At 49.3% G+C, this 16892-nt stretch overlaps 1 protein-coding gene across 2 annotated transcripts in view; it reads right to left on the bottom strand.

The window, feature by feature from the left end:
* Positions 1-16892, bottom strand: part of SKAP1 (src kinase associated phosphoprotein 1) — a 118902-nt gene that overhangs the window by 34445 nt on the left and 67565 nt on the right. The gene's annotated exons all lie outside the window — the stretch shown is intronic.

The raw sequence follows: 16892 nt of genomic DNA, 5'->3' as shown, positions 1-16892 counted from the left end.
CGTACTTAACCTCAGGATGATTTCTGCACAAATGTGACTCAGCAAAAGCAATTTATACTGACAGAAGCCTTTGTACCACATGCTTTTTTGCAGCCCTGAGTGCCTTACGCTGGCTGTTAATATCTTGTCTATCTGCAGCCACAATTGGCTCCATGTGTGGCTGAGGGACGGGATGGAAAGTGGAGCTTGGAGGTGTGAGGCTGAGGTCTATGGGGAAGGGCTTGGTGGCACTGAAGCTCCCCTCCTAGTTGATGCTTTGGGGCTCTTTATAAGAGGCAAACCCTGCAAACATAGGAGTGATTCCTATAGGATAGGAAAATAGGAGGGATAACCCAACAAATACAGGCATCACATCTACCAGCCCCAATTCTCCTCTTCCAAATGGGGACAGAAACAGGCACCCCAACCCTCATCCTCCAGCCTACAGCCCCAGGCACAGCTCAGCCCTTCATGGGCAGCGTCTGGAGCTCATTAAGAGGATCTGCATTGGGACAAAGATGTTTCCTTTTACAGCTTCAAGCTCCTGTGGTTGGGAACCCGAGTGATGAAAGCTACATTCAGGGTGGTGGCAGTTCCAGAACCAGATCCCTGAGTGGGTTGGTTAAACTCCAAGTGATTTAAATGGCCAATTTTAATGACGATCTAAATCATCGAGCGAGACGTCTTGATTGAAATCATCCATTTTAATGTTGTTTTGCATTCATACTTTCTTATTCCCTTTCCTAAGGAGAGCTGGTAACCATTAAAGCGTGTTGATAAAAGTTAGCTTTTATGGTAAATTTAACATTTCTTTTAGCTAACCAGCAGAAATATGTCGGCCATTATGGAGCTTAACAAACATTTATTTGGGTACTTACATTTGGTATTATGGCACCAAACGGTGATGGATGTGGGTTTTTAAGACGTGATTTTGATCTTTTACTCACAGCTTAATGCCAATTGGGGTGAAACTGACACAAAAAAGGTATAAAATTGATATTTCTATGGGTCAAATAAACTTACTCTTGAATTGATGGGTTCCTAAGGGCAGATATGTAAATCCCTGTATTAAAACATTCTCAGTGTTGTCAGACCTGGTTTAGGACTATGGGGACTCTCCTTGGTTTGGGGTTTTGGCTTTAAAAGCTTTCATTTATGGGGAATGTAGTTTGATTGTAGCCACAGCCACTCGTGTTTGTTCTTCAGTAGCCTTGGCAGGGATGCTGCAGTGCTGGTATGGGCCAGGGCAGCTTGGTTGGGATGGGATGATGGGTTAATGGGACTGTGGGATGATGATGGGTTGATGAGACTATAGGACAATGGGACAATGGGACAATGGGACAATGGGACAATAATGGGACAATGGGACAATAATGGGACAATGGGACAATGGGATGATGAGAGGATGGGAGGATGGGACATTGGGTTGATGGAACCATGGGAAGATGGGATGATGGGACAGTGGGATGATGAGAGGATGGGACTGTGGGATGATGATGGGTTGATGGGACAATGGGACAATGGGACAATGGGACAATGGGACAATAATGGGACAATGGGACAATGGGACAATGGGACAATGGGACAATGGGACAATAAGAGGATGGGATGATGAAAGAATGGGCTAACAGGACAATGGGTTGATGGGATAGAGCTGGGATAGGACTGGGTTCCAAGGGGGATACATCTATGGCAATGATCCAGCAGTTGGGATAGTAGAAGACCCCAGAACAGCCCTGGAAGTAACAGAGCCCTTCCTCCATCCTCCCCAAAGAAGGAGAGCACAAACCCTGCAGGACTTGGGGCCAAGAAGCAGCTCATCACAGTGATTGTAACCCAGGATTTCACACCTCCTTTTTCTCAATCCCAATGACCAGCACTGCTATTACATCAACCCACCAGTCTCCCTTCACCTCCCTTTTGTGCTTCTCCCCCTTCCAGCTCCTTTCCGGGGCCTGGCACCCAGAAGTGAGGCTGACACACACACAGTCTATTCCTGTGAGTCCTCCCTGTGCCCTCGACCCTCATCTTGCTTGTGTCTGGGCATGGAGCCATGTGGGATTGGGAAACAAGGAAGCATCCCTGCTAACAGCGGCTGGTCAGGGATGTGGGAGGAGGCTCCGGTGTTGGGTGATAGGGGGCAATTAGATGAAAGTATCTTCCATTAGTGAAGAGTGAGAGTTTGCTAAGCGTGGTATCTGTTAGCCTGGAGTCATAACAAACCCATAGATAAATGAAGTGCCGGTTACCTCCTTCAGACAAGAAAGAAAAGGAAGGGGAAAAAAGGAGCAAGCTGCTTCCTTTTGGAAAGGCTCTGGGCTCCTGAGACCCCTGCCTTAAAACACAGCTGGGATTCAAGCCTCAGGAAAGCAGCCCTATGGACCAAGCTCTAACAAACAGGAATATTTCACCCCCTAAAAATTAAGGATGTGCGCATGGAGAGCATCATCATCATCATCACAGCCTTCCCATTGGGAGGCCATAGCAAGTCTGTGGCCTTCAGCTTCATTTCCCCACCTTAAATTGCACACAGTTCCTATAAGCCACGGTCCCATAGTGGGAACACTGCTGGGGTTTGCTGTGCTGCTGTGGGGATGCTGAAGATGTGGGGCCAATTCTCTGCAGTGGGGCAAAGCAGGGAGGAAACTCAATGCTTCCCAAGCACCAGAGAGCTGGAGAACAGGAGGATGGCTCCGTGCTGAGCCAGTTCTGTGCTCCCTTAATGCTCTGCAGCCCCTGGGTAGAGCTGAGAGCAAGCAACACCAACTCTGCTCCTCTGCTACCCCAATGGGAAGCGGAGATGAAACTTGGCCACTGCTTTCCTTGTTCCAGATAAGAAAATCATTTGTCACCATGGGATGGGGGGTGGGTTAGGGTGTAGGGGGGGATGTTGGGGGTGGGTTTTTATCAGGGAAGTGTCAGTCTGTCCACACGACCTGGAGAACAAATGTGTGTTTTATCACCCTCCCCACTCAAACCCATTGAACACCTGCAGCAGGCGTTGAGCCCCGGCTGCTCTTACCCAGCCACCCGACGGAGGGAGAAAAGTCAGAGTGATGGATTTGCCCATCTTAATTAATGTAAACAAACAAAAGAGGAACATCAAATAATGCCCTTGACAGCCTGAAAACGGAGCCGGGAGTGCAGAGAGAGCTTTATAAAAGAAGGTCTTTTGATGTGCGGGGCCGAGGGATCAAGGTTTGTAAATAGCAGCAGCTCCGTATCAGAGCTTATCCAAATATTTTCACTTCCCATCACAAGTTGAGAGCCAAGGGTTGATGTTTTGGACTCTTCAACTTTCAGCTTTCACCCCGGAATGAGAGAGAAGAGGAGGGGGGTCACCCCCTCATGTGCTGCCCAGTGGGGATATGGGGATCCTCAGGGCAATGGGGGAACAGTGGGGATGCTGAGCTGCCTGCTGTGCCCTCGTTGGCCTTGTCCTCCTGCCAGACATGAGTGGAGGGTTCAAGAGCTGGAAGGGGGGGAGATGAGGCATCACATAGAGATGTATAAACAGGATTAGCACGGCTGTGATGTGGGAAGTGATCCTCCCACTTCGTATTGGGAGGGCTCCTGCAGCCCAACCACGCGTCCCCACTGGGCTAAGTGTGGGGCAGCCCCACTGTGGGGTCCCAGCTGTTGGGGGGCAGAGAGGAGCATCCCTACATAGGGAAAGTGGGGAGGGGGACAGGAGGAAACCCTTCTTTAATTCCAAGCAGGAAAATGAGGGAGAAAAGGAAGAGGAAAGAACGCTCTGTGCCATAAATATCCCGTGGATTCCCATCTTGACATCCAGGGTTACAATTTGGGTCTTTAAAAACACATAGGATGAAAATCAAGTGCTTCCATCACCTTCTCTGGCATATTTACGGTCTCCGGGAAGGGCTTCCAGACGGAAACCCAGCTTTAAATTATAAAGACCCCGGCAAAGGTCAACGGGGGGGGGGGGGGGAAAGAACCTCATTGCTGTAATGCAGGGGGGCACAGAGCCGACCCCGACCCCAGGGCACTGCCCGGCAATGGGCTGGGGTGGGCAGGGGGGTGTCATTGAGAGGTTCGGCCACAAGGCAGCAGCAGAAGCCCAGGATTGGAGCTCAGTGTTATTCAGTCCCTGCGTAGTGAGCAGCTGGGATTTAAGATGGGCCGGTCTGCAGCTCTTGGGGTTAATCATCACCGGAGATGATGCCCACCATACAGCACTGCACCCAGCAGGCTGCAATGAACCCAATCTTTGCCCTATTGGTGCCACCAGAGCCACCCTCACACCCTGCATGCAGTGCCCATGCAGTGCTCAGCATCTCCATCCCTTCCTCTATTTCTCCCTCATTCACTTTTCTTCTCCAAAGTGCTGAGCGAGGCACTGCCTGGCTGACATTATTTATCCAAAAGGTGGGAGATGAGAGAGAGAAGATGCTCTGATTATAAATATTATTGGTAAAAGGAAGGGAAAAATCAAATATCGATCGCCTCGGTTGGGTCCCACAACTGGAAAGTGACAGGGCTGCATAAAGAATGCCAGCTCCAAAAGTGAAGCTGCTTCTTATTACAGCTCGGATGCCCACCAAGTGATAAATCCAGGCTGCTGTGGATCAGGGGTTTGTTATAAAAGGCATCAAATGCTGTTAATCAGATGCAACCTTGATACAAATCCAGGCTGGCTCAGGAGCTCAGAGCCCATGGGTGACATTCAGACCTCTAGGTAAAGGGGTCTGATGAGAGATTGAAATCCAAGCTATGAGAATGGGGAGGAAAAGGCAAATTCAGAGCAGGTTCTGATCTCCTTTAATACACAGCTCGAAACTCAGAGGGGAATATCAGGGCTGGGTTCTTCAATCCCAATTCCCAGCATAGAAACAAGGCTGCAAATGTTTAGGCAAAGGTGAAAGAGACGTTGAGACCCTGGAAACGTCTCACATCAAATCAAAACACTGAGCTTAATGGTTCCCGGTTACCTCAGAGACCAATAAAAGCCCCAAAACCGGTTATGAGGCTGTGATCTGAGGTTAGAGGAAAAGCTGGCAGAGTGCTGACTGATTGGAGACTTATTGGAAATAAATAAAAAGGTTGCATTAAAACCTAACAGAAGGTCACAGCGTGAGTGTATCTCATGCGAGGTGACTGCCCTCATTTACCCATACCAGGGTACCCCCCCCTCCCTGCCCCATAGGGATGGGGCTGCTGCTTTCAGGTCTCATTTGTGCAAGGGAGGTTTATATCAAAGCAATTCTTGTTGTTTTTACACTGCAAATATTGCTCTGCATCCCCTCCCCTGCTTTAGGTCACTTCACTTTGGGTGCAAAAAGGGCTTATGTAACCTTATGTGCCATCACCCTGTGCTTCTCCCTTCACATCCCTGTGTGTTCTCAGCTTTCCTTTTACCCCTCTGCACAAAGAATAACCATCCAAAGCAGCACTGCAGCCCAACTGGGAGCTCCTGCCAACACTGCAGCTCCCAACCAGTTGGGTCACATAAAGCCTTCATCATCTGCCCCATCGTCTAATAAATCTGAAAGCAAGATCTATTAACTCCGTAACCTCAGCCCTTCTGAACCCAGGAGAGCTGCCCTATGGGGACACAGCAGCATCTTTTTTATCATCCCAGCACAGAAAGTTTGCAGCGTTATTGAAACCATCCCATTAAACCCATCCCAGTTCTGTGCTGGGATGGCTTCAGCAACGCTGCAAACTTTCTCTTCCAGGATGGGAAGCATCGCTGTGTCTCTAAAGCCCCTCGTATGGTATCGAGGGGAAGGAAAGGAACATGGTGAAGAATTTGTAACCGTGCATGTAGAGATGACATTTATAGGGGCTTCTCAAATTGGAAACTGTGCGTTTTATTGCACTCTCTGTCAAAAAAAATGCAGTTCCATCAGAGGTTGGAACGACAAGGGAAACAACCAATCAATATCTGGGCCTCTAATATCTGGGCTGAAGGAAAAAAAAAAGAAAATCATTATCCTGTTCCTTTTATTATGGCGTTACGTTTGAAATATGATAGTTAAAGGTTGTTTCCATTACCTAGCCAATTTTTAAGGGGTGTTTCCCTTCCCCTCCACCATTCAGCTCCCCTTTGGGCTGAAGATCCTAACAAGTCTCTTGAGAGGGGGGGATATGGAACCCAGCTGCCCCCAGCCATACAGTGAGGAGCCTCACAGCCTGCCTGGGATCTCAGCTGCTTCTAAAGGCACTATAAGGGTGGAGGGAACCTGGAGCCAAGTGATGCCAGGTGAGGCAGATCTCTGCCAGCACTGAACCAAATCAGCTGCTTCCTTCATCTATCCCAGCTGTAGGAGCAAAGGAAAGACCTTGCCCATCAACTGGGGGCTTCAACCCAAAGAGTTTACCTGCCCATACCCTGCAGTGCTCTTAGGGATGTACCTGGGTAAAACTCAGCCTCAAACTCAGCAGCTCACAGGGAGATGCCCTGCTTTAAACCTACAGTTAAGGTTTAAGGCAGGGTTAAAGACAGGTTAAACCTGTGTTGATATTGGTTTTGTTTTTCTCTCTTTGGGGTTAATTTGGAGAGATAGACCGAGGGTTGTACTGGAGTTCTGGGTTTGTGTTTGGAGGATTATTGATGAAGTTTTGTATTACCCAAGCTAAAAGCCCCGTGCTGCTGCTTCTCTCTTCCAGACTGTCTCCCTTCAGTCCCACAGAGCACTAAGTGGGGCCTTAATGAACCAGAGAAAGGTTATCAGGACCTGCGTGAGGCTCAACCGTCTGCTGCAGTGAAAACCAGGAGACGCCACAGATAAGAGTTCAAAGCAAAGCAGCCACGGGGCAGAGCTGGATGGTGTTGGCTGCCGCCAGCCCTGCTGTGCCCAGGGAGCTGCTTCCCAGCAGTAGGAAGGAGGAGGAGGAGGATGGCAGCCTTCTTCCTCCAACCATTGACATGCCAAGGCTGGGTACTGGTAGCCAAAGGGGTTTCCAGCTATGGGATGCTGCTGTTTATAAAGCATGCAAGTATTTCTTGCCATCACACCACAGCAAGGTTGGCCACAGGGGCTGCCCTGTGATGAGACCCTGGGAGCAGCACTATCAGATGGAGGGACACAGATTCCTCCAGTCTTATTGTGCATCACTTACAGTGTTTTGTTTCAGGCTTTAGCAACTGAAGTGGGGGAAGAGAGCTTGCCAGAGCATCAGCACCAGGAAACAACTCTGAGTGAGCACAAAAGGCATTGGAAGCCATGCACCCCCAGTGAGGCCATGCAGGATGTACGTAGCACCAAACTCATGGAGCTCAGCAACAACTGAAGCCAAAAGCTCACAGAATGGAACCAGAAACGCCACCGAGTCTCTGTCTGCTCTGCTACAGGCAGCTTCCTCTTTCAGAGGTCCAAAGCACGCTGCTGTGAGACTCATCCATCAGAGGGACGTTTAAGAGACTCTGCTGGCTCTATATACACTGCTGATAGGGGCACAGGGGTAGTGTCTTTGTGACAAGGCATCTAGCTGCACAAGGAGCAAATCCTGGGAGGGTCTGCATGCTGCTGGGGGATCCTGGGCCATCACAGGCTCCTGACAAGCAATGAGCAGACATCTAACCATTACCGAAAGCTGCAAGGAATAATTACTGCTAAGCAGGGAGGAGGGGAAAGGTTCCCAGAAAGCATCTTGTGTTTTAGCCTCCCTGGGCTGCAATAACCACCAGGGTTAGCTGACACCTGCTTGTTTCTTGCCTCCTTCTGAAGCAGCCATGCAACGTGGATCATCAAGATAGTGATGCTGTGACAGAGCCATCCCCACAGCTGTCACTTCTCCCCTATGGGCAGCTCAGAGATACATGTCCCCCCCTTCAATCCCAGCTCAGCCTCTCAGAGGAATGGGATCACAGCACACGGGTCCCTCGGTGCCACGGTTCTGACACACTGGAGTTGTTTCAATGGGACACCCTGGAAGGTGGTGCTAACCTTTATAGGATTTGTGGTTGAAGAGCGAGGAGAGTTGGGAGAGACGGGGCAGGGAGCGAACGTGAAGAAAAGACAGATCAATCCCAACGATTCATCATGCCAAGAGCTGTCTAAATAATCAAAGGCATCAGCCAGGTTGATGTATAGCTGATGTCACCGAGAGAGACCCTTAACAAGGCAGCCAGTACAACAGCTGCTGGTCAGGGAGTGTCTTAGCACACGCCAGGCTGGGGCATGAGAACACAGCCCATCCATCACTGACCCACCTTAATGGCCAACCTTATTAGTAACCATTCGCTGGGGCTGACAGCTCGTGGCAGCACAGGAGCCACCCTCATGCTCCCCAAAACATGCAGCCCCCCCCCTTACCCCCAGCAGGAGAGGAGGACAGAGTAGGCACCACAAGGGATGGTTCCAGTGCACCCAAAAGCTCTGGGTCCATCCTTAACACTCTTGGCTTGCAGTGCCAGCACCAATGTGTGTCGTGTCTCCCTGCACACCCAGCACTGCCCAGCTCTTGCATTGGGTTTGCAGTTAAAACCTCAACACCAGTAGGGCTTCCTCCAGGCTCTGCCCTCCCACTGGCCCACTGAGGGCTGAGGCATAGTGACATTCACATGCTGGAGTCCCCAAATCCTGCTACAAACCCTATGCTGAGCAATCAGTGATGCCATGGAATTGAGCTGAATGGGGATGGGGGTCACAGTGTGGGTGGGATCAGACCCAACAGCCCCAGGTCAGTGGTACCATGCTCTGCTGAAGCTGATTTACCAGCAGATGGCACTGCCCTATTCCACCTTGCAGGACTCCAGCATGCAGGAGTGGATGCATCTCAGGGTGGATATTGGTCACTTTGTGCACACACACGTGCAAAAATCAGGCAAAACTCCCCCATTTTTCCTCTTCTGAGGCAACAAGAAGCATTGATACCTGTATGCATGAATGCAAGTGGCACTCATGGAACTCCAGCACCTAAAAGCTGCTGCCAACAGAGGGGACGTTGCTCCTGTGACCCATAGCAGCAGCACAGCAGGCAGATGGGTGCAGCCCAAACTCCCTTCATCCTGCCAGGCCCCAAATCCAGATCCCATTGGATTAACTGGAGTCCAGTTGATTGCTGCTGTTTCAATAGCTTGTTCAGCCATCGATTGCCGTCATGTCACCGGGAGAAAAGGATTAATAATCGGGTGCTCAGGTTGGCTCAATACTGCTGATAGAGCCTGACAAAACACCGTTAGGAGCACTCCCACTGGAACACTATCTATGTACAAAAGCTGCAAGAAACATCATTCAGGGTTTCACGGAATAATGATTAACTCCAGATCTTCAGCCTGGAAAATCCAACAAATAGTTTCTATTATTTCCAGATAAATTCTCTTTTTCTCTTTACTTTGGTGCTGTTGCAAGCACACAAACCTTTCCATTGAAACCCACTAGGGGAGATGTATCTTTTCCCATCTCTGCCCCTTTTTAGCCCCCCTCTAATCCATCCCAGAGGAAGCAGAGTCCTTTCTAAGCCTCATGTATCTCCTGACCCTCAGCTGAGAGCTCTCCTATGGCAGCACCCAGCAGTGCAGGGCACCTTGAGCACATCCCTTCAACCACATCACCCATAGCAATGCCAGGGAGCAGCATCCCATTTACTACCCAGGGAGGAGAGGGTACCCCTGCCTCAACTCCAAACCCGCTGCCATCTCATGGTTGTTGGCCATCAGGATGGATATAGAATGGGTGACAGCAGAGATGGTTCCTCAGCTGGGAGGGCAGGAGATGCCAAGCACAGATCTGGTCACCTCCCTCCAAATAAAAGGAGGAAGGGATTGGGGCAGTAAATCCCATCCCGGTGCACATCAGCCTGGCAGTAAATCGGAATCCTCTCCGTGCCCTCTTTATTATCACATTCACAGCATGAAGTTATGAGCTTCTTCACAGCTCCTGCTATAAAAATGTGATGGATGGCGGGGGAACCTCAGGGAGTTAATCTATTCTCCCATTAAATTTTACTTTAATTGGTCTTTGAGTCAATCAGAAACTCACTAGACAGTGAATTAAGAAAAGGGGGGAAAAAAAGAAGAATGAAACGGGGTGGGGGAAGTAAAAGGAGGTGGGTTTTTTGTGTTACTATATTATAAGGCTGGATTAGCCTTCCATTGGAAAGCAAAATATTGGCAGGCCATGCAGGGAGTTCTGCATAGAGAACTACAGAGGGAAAGAGAGAGAAGTAATGCAAACGTATCCCAGATGGCAGAGGGACACTATATTGATATATTTATATCTCACTATAGTGAGAGCTGGTCAGTAGCAATAGGGAAGGAGCAGCCAGCCCTGTGCCAATGGCAGGGATATGAAAGGGGAGGATGGAAAGCAGAGCAAAATAGAAGGTGGAACACAAGGCTGCCATGCTCAGAAAGCACCGTGCTGGGGCTGACATCCCAAGTTTATGCCCTGGAATATATGATAATAAGGTTTTATGGGAGTGAGCCCTGGGGACAGGCATCGTGTCCGTAAACAACAGACTTGAGGGAAAAGCTGAGGTTTGAGTAATGTGTTCAACCTTCACTTATGGTAATATACACATCCATGAGTCTACATGCATATAGAGAGATGCACGTGAATATATATGCATACACAGGTATATGCACGTATGTATACACACACAATGGGCAGCAAAGTGTAGGAAATGGGCAGGTTTTGCAATGGGGTTGGATACTTCTGCCTCTGTGAGCCCAGTGGAGGGAGCAGAGAAAGGGAAAGAGCAGGTAGGGCTGGCTGGGACTCTTGCAATGCTCAGAGCTGACACTTTAGCATCAGACTCAGGGTAAGAGCAGCCCCATCCAGGCTGTTTGGGGAGCCCTGCATGTAGTGCAGAGCTCAGCGCCTGGCTTCAGACTTGGCTTCTGCAGGGGGAATCCCTGGATGAACGTGCCAACGGCCAGGAGAATTTGGCCCCGTGGAGGCAATTAGTTTCCCTAACGGCCCAGCCACCCATTCATCACCTTCACTTTGCACTTCATGCAGTTTATAATAAATCAATGGGCGAAGCCAAACTCAGTGCTTGGAAGCGCTTGGGTTCCCCGTTCCAGGTTTCCAGGGCAGTCTCAGCAAAGGCACCCATTTACAATGAAGGCAATTTGTAGTGCAAAACATTGAGAGGATGAACTCAAAGATGTGATGGCCAATGGGGGATGATTCATGTCCAGCACTGGGTTTACCTATCCATGTAGTTGGTGACCCTCCAAGGCACACCCAGTATCTGTCCCTATACCCAGGATGTCCTTATGCTGCCCTATTGCCTGGTGTTCCAATGACCCCAAAGCACAGCTCTGAGCCCATGCAGATCTCCCTGCTTGGATCTCTTCTCATCCCTTGCAAAAGTTAAAGGCTGAACACAAGCAGAGCTGCTTGGTGCTGCCCCATCTCCTGCCCCCGGCATCAGCAGAGCTGAGGAGCTCACACCGTCAATCAGTGCCGGAGTAGAAACGTTTGGAGAGTGTAATTCTGCTGGAGGAGAATGGACTTCCTGAGCACATGGGCCTAAACTGCAGAGAAACAGAGCCCTAAATCTCTGGCTGTAGATTTACTGCCTCCATTCTCTTTCTTTACTGCAAATACAATCCGGCAGTAATGGTCTAACACAGGAACACCATCACCAACTGGCTGATGGCTCACATAAAAGCAATGTCAACCAAAAACTATGAGTTTATAAAAGGGAACAAACCCTCAACAGTGACAAGAACATGAAACCCATTAACAATTTAAACACTCTCCATTTTTTATTCCCCCACCTTGAAGCTATTACGGCTGATAGAAGGCTTCACAGCTGAGTTAACCACTTCAAGGGAGGGCTGTGCATGCACACACACACACACCAGGGGGGGGTTTGCTGGGGCTGTAAGGTGGAGTTGGTACAGAGGGGAAGAGACACAATCTACTCCCATTGCTTGTTTTAGAAGAGCCCCAATGTTTGGGGTGCAGTGTGAAACACCAACCAATGCCATGCAGCACCCCAGTGTCCCTACATAGAGCTCCCAGCAATGCACTGCAAAGCCCCCAGCTCTCTGCTGACCCTGCAAACACCATTTTACTGCTCTAACTATCAATTTTCACCAGCTGCAAAGCAGGGATAACACCAGTTAACCTCTACTGCAAAGTGCTTGATATTCTTCAATGGAAGTTGCTCTCTCCTAAAGGGAAAGCGCCGTAATTTTTCCTTGTTATTAAGGAATCTAACATAGGGGCAGATCAGCACGCGGCTTCATTTAGACCCTTGCATGCCTAAAGAGCAGCAGCCCCAAGCAAGGTGCAGTGCTGGCTGTGCAGAGGATGGTGTTGATCACTCAACCAATGGATGGGGGATGAAGTGAGCAGTGCTCAGCCTTACCATGGCCACCAAACCCCATAGCCCTGCTCCCCCATAGGAAATCAGTCCAAACACCAACTGCTGCATCAGCCAGAAGCCAAGTTTTTCTGACCCAACACCTACAGAATGACATTGTTCTGCTCCTGGTTTATCTGTGATATCAATGCTAATGAGTCTGGGCCATGCCTTGTGCTAATCAACCCAACAGGGGAACAGAAGGTTCAACCCTTCATGCCACCATCCAGGGCTGTGGGTGTGGGTCATACCCAGGACCCCCCCATACCCTGGAGCCCTCTCATCCTTCCAGGACCACCAGGGAGAACCTGAAACCAGACCCTGCTCCCCAGATGGAAGGAAGTGATACTGGAGGCTCCTGCCATAAAGCCGGTCCCGCCGTGCTGAAACACCGGCAGATGGGGCCATAAACGCTTCCTCCTCCCCTCTCTAACAGCCACCAAGGCTTCAGATTCATCTTTATCTCACTGTCAGGCTGTAAATGCCTCTCGCTCCGTCTCTCGCAGCTGAGGTTCACTTCATGCTGAGGTTCACTTTACCCAACAGCAGAGGTGAAAGGAGAGGGGAAGGATGGAATTCAAATGGGATCTGCCTGCAAAGAGGAGGGGAAGCTCGGCTGTCTCATACACACCAAGTCCCCCCACATGGTGCCTATGGGATGGAGGTAGCACCAGGATGACCCCCAGCATCTCCAATGGGATCAGAACCACCACAGATCCGTGCACCCCCAGCTCTATTAGCATATGTAAATCACCGTGGCAAGGATTAATGCAGCCTCTTGTTTACCTGAGCCGGTACGGGTTAGATATTTACACGAATAGAGGGAACATCTGCAGCTTCATTAGGCAAGATAAAAGTTAAGGACTATAAACCTTTATGCCTCCAGTCGTAAAGCAGGAAAGGGTCAGGAGGGATTTTCTAAAGGCAGCCACGTTATTCCATCACTGCCCATCATGGGGTCTTCCTGTCACTCTCCAAAGCAGCTGCTGCCAGATGAGGTGGGTTGGTGGAGCCCACCCTTCCATGGGCTTTAACTTACAATGCAATGGCACTCGAGGACCTTAAGCAAGATTGGGCTTTGCTGTACTGCTGACCATAGAGACAGAGAGCCCCTGTTTTGATGCCATGCTTGTTGCAAGGAGGCAATCCTGCTGCAATTGGATGTAAGACACCATGCCACAGAGCACAGAAAGCAGTGAGAACTCCCTAACTAATAATAACAGAGACAGGCTGATGTTAATTAGGACAAGCAGACTCCTGCTCCACCAGCTCACTAAAAGTGGCTTCAGAATGGATGCCCTGGGCTGATTTATTCCATGCATCCCAACCTTTGCCTTTAGGAACACTATATTGGAGGTATCCTGGTTAAACTCTATAGGATCCCCCCCCCAAGTCCTAACATAGGATGCTCAGCACCAGCACAGCATCACGGCTTTAACCAATGCTGCCCATTCTATGCTGCCATTTCCCCATGGTTCTGAGCATCCCTTCCCAGTGTGAGCTGCAAACACAGCACACACACACACACACAGAGCCAGGCCTTGTTCCCCTTGAATGTTTAATAAAGATGTTTTTTAAAGGAACAATGCCCGTACGGAGGAATTTATTCTCATCTTTTTAATTGTGGGAGCCTGTTCTACGTTTCTCTTTTCCAGGATTAACAGCTAGAGCCCAAGCTCTCCATTTTCCAAGCCTTCTAATTCTACTAAACATCCGCTACCCTGAAAGGACTCCACAGAATCCCATAAAACATTATTTATCTGTGTGCGTTAGCTGCACGATACTGTAATTTCCAGAATAAATGCTGGGTGTAAATTGTTGTTTATGTTGGAGTCTGACTGTCTTTACGAGAAACAAAGTGAAAACTGAATCTTCACAGCTTTATTTCTTCCGCTGAAACCTCTTCTGCAGAAGGAGGAATGCCTGGTGGAGCGCCTTAATGGATGGCTGTAAAGATTGTTGGGTTAAAACAAAGTACAGGGAATCACCTCCATCCCCCCTCCCCCTTTTTTTTACTGCCAAATCCTCAGCTGGTGTAAATTGGTGTAGCTCCAGTGACTTTGGTTCATCTGGCCCACGAGTGTCATTTAAATCAAGCTAAATTAAAGTGAAAGCAGCGCCGTTCGCGTGGTTCTAATTAAAGGCTCATCAATGCTTCTATATGGAGCGCTGTTGGTTCCAGGCATGGCAGCACAAAGTGCTTCCCATCATGGCCAGCACAGACCCCCATGAGTCCCTTCTCAAACACCCCCATCTCTCCCCTCCATGTGGGCTCCTTGGGCTGAGCCCAAAGGCCATGGAACAGCCATGGGAATGTCTCCATGGTGGGACTCAACCCCACTGTTGATTAGACCATCCTGGTTGGAACCAAGGCCTGGAATCACCCCATGGCACCTCAGGATGCCCAGCAGGGTCCCCATGAGCACCAACCCCCCCATGAGCACCAACCCCCCCATGAACACCAAACCCCCCCCCACTCTGCTCTGGGGCTGCCCTGGGACTTGGGGTCTTGACCCAGGCTCTGTTTGAGGGCTGATGCTGGGAGCTGACAATGAGTCACGTAAGGAGACCCTGGGGGGGGGTCCCACTCTAATGGCTGCTTTACTCAACCCCTCTGAATGGGATGTGCTTGCCCAGTGGACACAGCAAACCCAAGTGGGATGTGGTTTGGATGGGGTGGGAGAGGTGACCCCTCTGTGTGTTGGGACGCAGCCAGTGGTGGTCCTGCCCACATCTCCCCCTTGGCACCAACCCCTCGTGCTCACAGCAGGAGCATCTCCTCCAGGCATCATCAACCTGAGAAAAACCATAGAACCATAGAACCATCCAGGCTGTAAAAAGCCTCCGAGACCCCCAAGACTGAGCCCAACCCACCCCACTCTGCCCACTAACCACATCCCTCAGTGCCACATATCCAAGGATGGGGCTTCCCCTGCTTCCCTGCTCCAAATGCAGCCCATATCTCCACCCCAGAGGGACAGAGGGACAGTGACCCCAAGGCCACCATCCCTTGCCATGCTTGGATGCCACCAAACGCTGCCATCATCCCAATGGGAGCAGCAGAGAGGAGTTGAGGGAAACTTTTGATGGAGAGCTCTGGCAGTCCCATCGTCGGGAAGCAAGAAAGGTCAGAGAGTGGAAAAAATAATAAGAAAATATAACTGCTTTCTTATGAGGAAAATATTATGAGTTCTTCCCCTTTTTCAGCTTTTATGGAAGGAGATTCTGCCAGTTCCCTCAGAAAAAAAGAAGAAAAAGTAGTTTTAAAATGAGATTATGCACCTTCAGGGTGCCATTAGGAAGTTTTACTGTACTGAGATGACATGAAAGCTCTGGAATTAATATCCCTGAGATGCTTCAAACCTGCAATAGCAATTATTGTACTACGTGTCCCTGGATAAATAATAGGGCCATTCAGCTAATTAGCTTCAATGATTTCAGCTCCCTGTAAATTCTCTCTCACTCGGCTATAAAAATAACACGAGGCAAACTTTTGGTAACAGAAACTTCTTTCGGGGTAAAATATATATAAATATATATATATATATAAAATAAAGTGAATCGAGGGGGTTCCCCCAGCTCTTAATTCAATGCTGCTGCTGTGGCAGCGCTGTGATTCCAAGGGCTGGAAATATTAATAGGCTGTAATAGCAAATAGAAAAGGAGAGCCGTTATTAATTGCCATTTACTGGTAATAAACCTATCGCACCAATTTCTGCCCGTGCACACGTGCAACCCCATTAATTTCGCTGGGGCTGCACGTGTTAATTGAGAGCAGAATTTGGTCCGTTGGTTGTAATTAATTAATGGAGTTTTCAGTATGGTTTGCTTGCTTTAGATCTTTATTGTTATTATTATTCTTTATGCTTTCCCGTTTCTCTCTGTTGGACTCATGCAACAGGCAGCCCCAATCTGCTTTATCCTACAGCAATACAGGGCTTTGCCATTGAGGCTCTGTCCCCAAATGCTTTGGGGTGACCCATGGCTCCCAATGGGCAGCCCCAATATGCCAAGTGCTGACAAATCCCCATTGATTGTGATAATAAAGCAAACCTATAAGGCCAAACCTTCACGCAGATTGCCATAGTCCAGGTTCATATGAAGGAAGGTGACCGTGGCCACCCGCTGCCTTCAACACGAAGGTCCTTGGTGGTAAAATTCACACCATTCACAGCCACCAAACCCCATATTATCCCTTACAGAACCACCCCACTGTTATCCCAGAGCTCACCCATCCCTTTCTATTAGCTCCCCATCCCTGTGCTGCCTTCCAATGCGCTCCCACTTCCCACAGGAGCCACACATGCAGCTGATGAGAAACCCAGGCACCTCACTGCCAAGGATGGGAAATCATAACCTTTGCTTTGGGAAATTTATTTCAGCCCATATTTCTCCATATAACCGACTGTATAAATGAAATGGGGGCTGACACTGCTATATTTCCTAACTAGCTGCCATCTCCCTGCAGCACTCAGGGACTGTCAGAGTTGTTTTGTTTTTTTTTTCCCCTGAGGTTTTCCCTGTTTGTTTTATGTATTTTGGGGGGAAGCAGAGGGGTGGGTGATGGTTTCATATGGTACAGAATGGCTGCAGGAGAAAGTATGAGATAGAAGTGGGACTATGTT

Source organism: Coturnix japonica, chromosome 27, assembly GCF_001577835.2.
Source record: "Coturnix japonica isolate 7356 chromosome 27, Coturnix japonica 2.1, whole genome shotgun sequence".
NCBI classification, from domain to species: Eukaryota; Metazoa; Chordata; class Aves; order Galliformes; family Phasianidae; genus Coturnix; species Coturnix japonica.
Note: the sequence above shows the minus strand (reverse complement) of the source record. Positions and strands in the feature narration are given on the sequence as shown.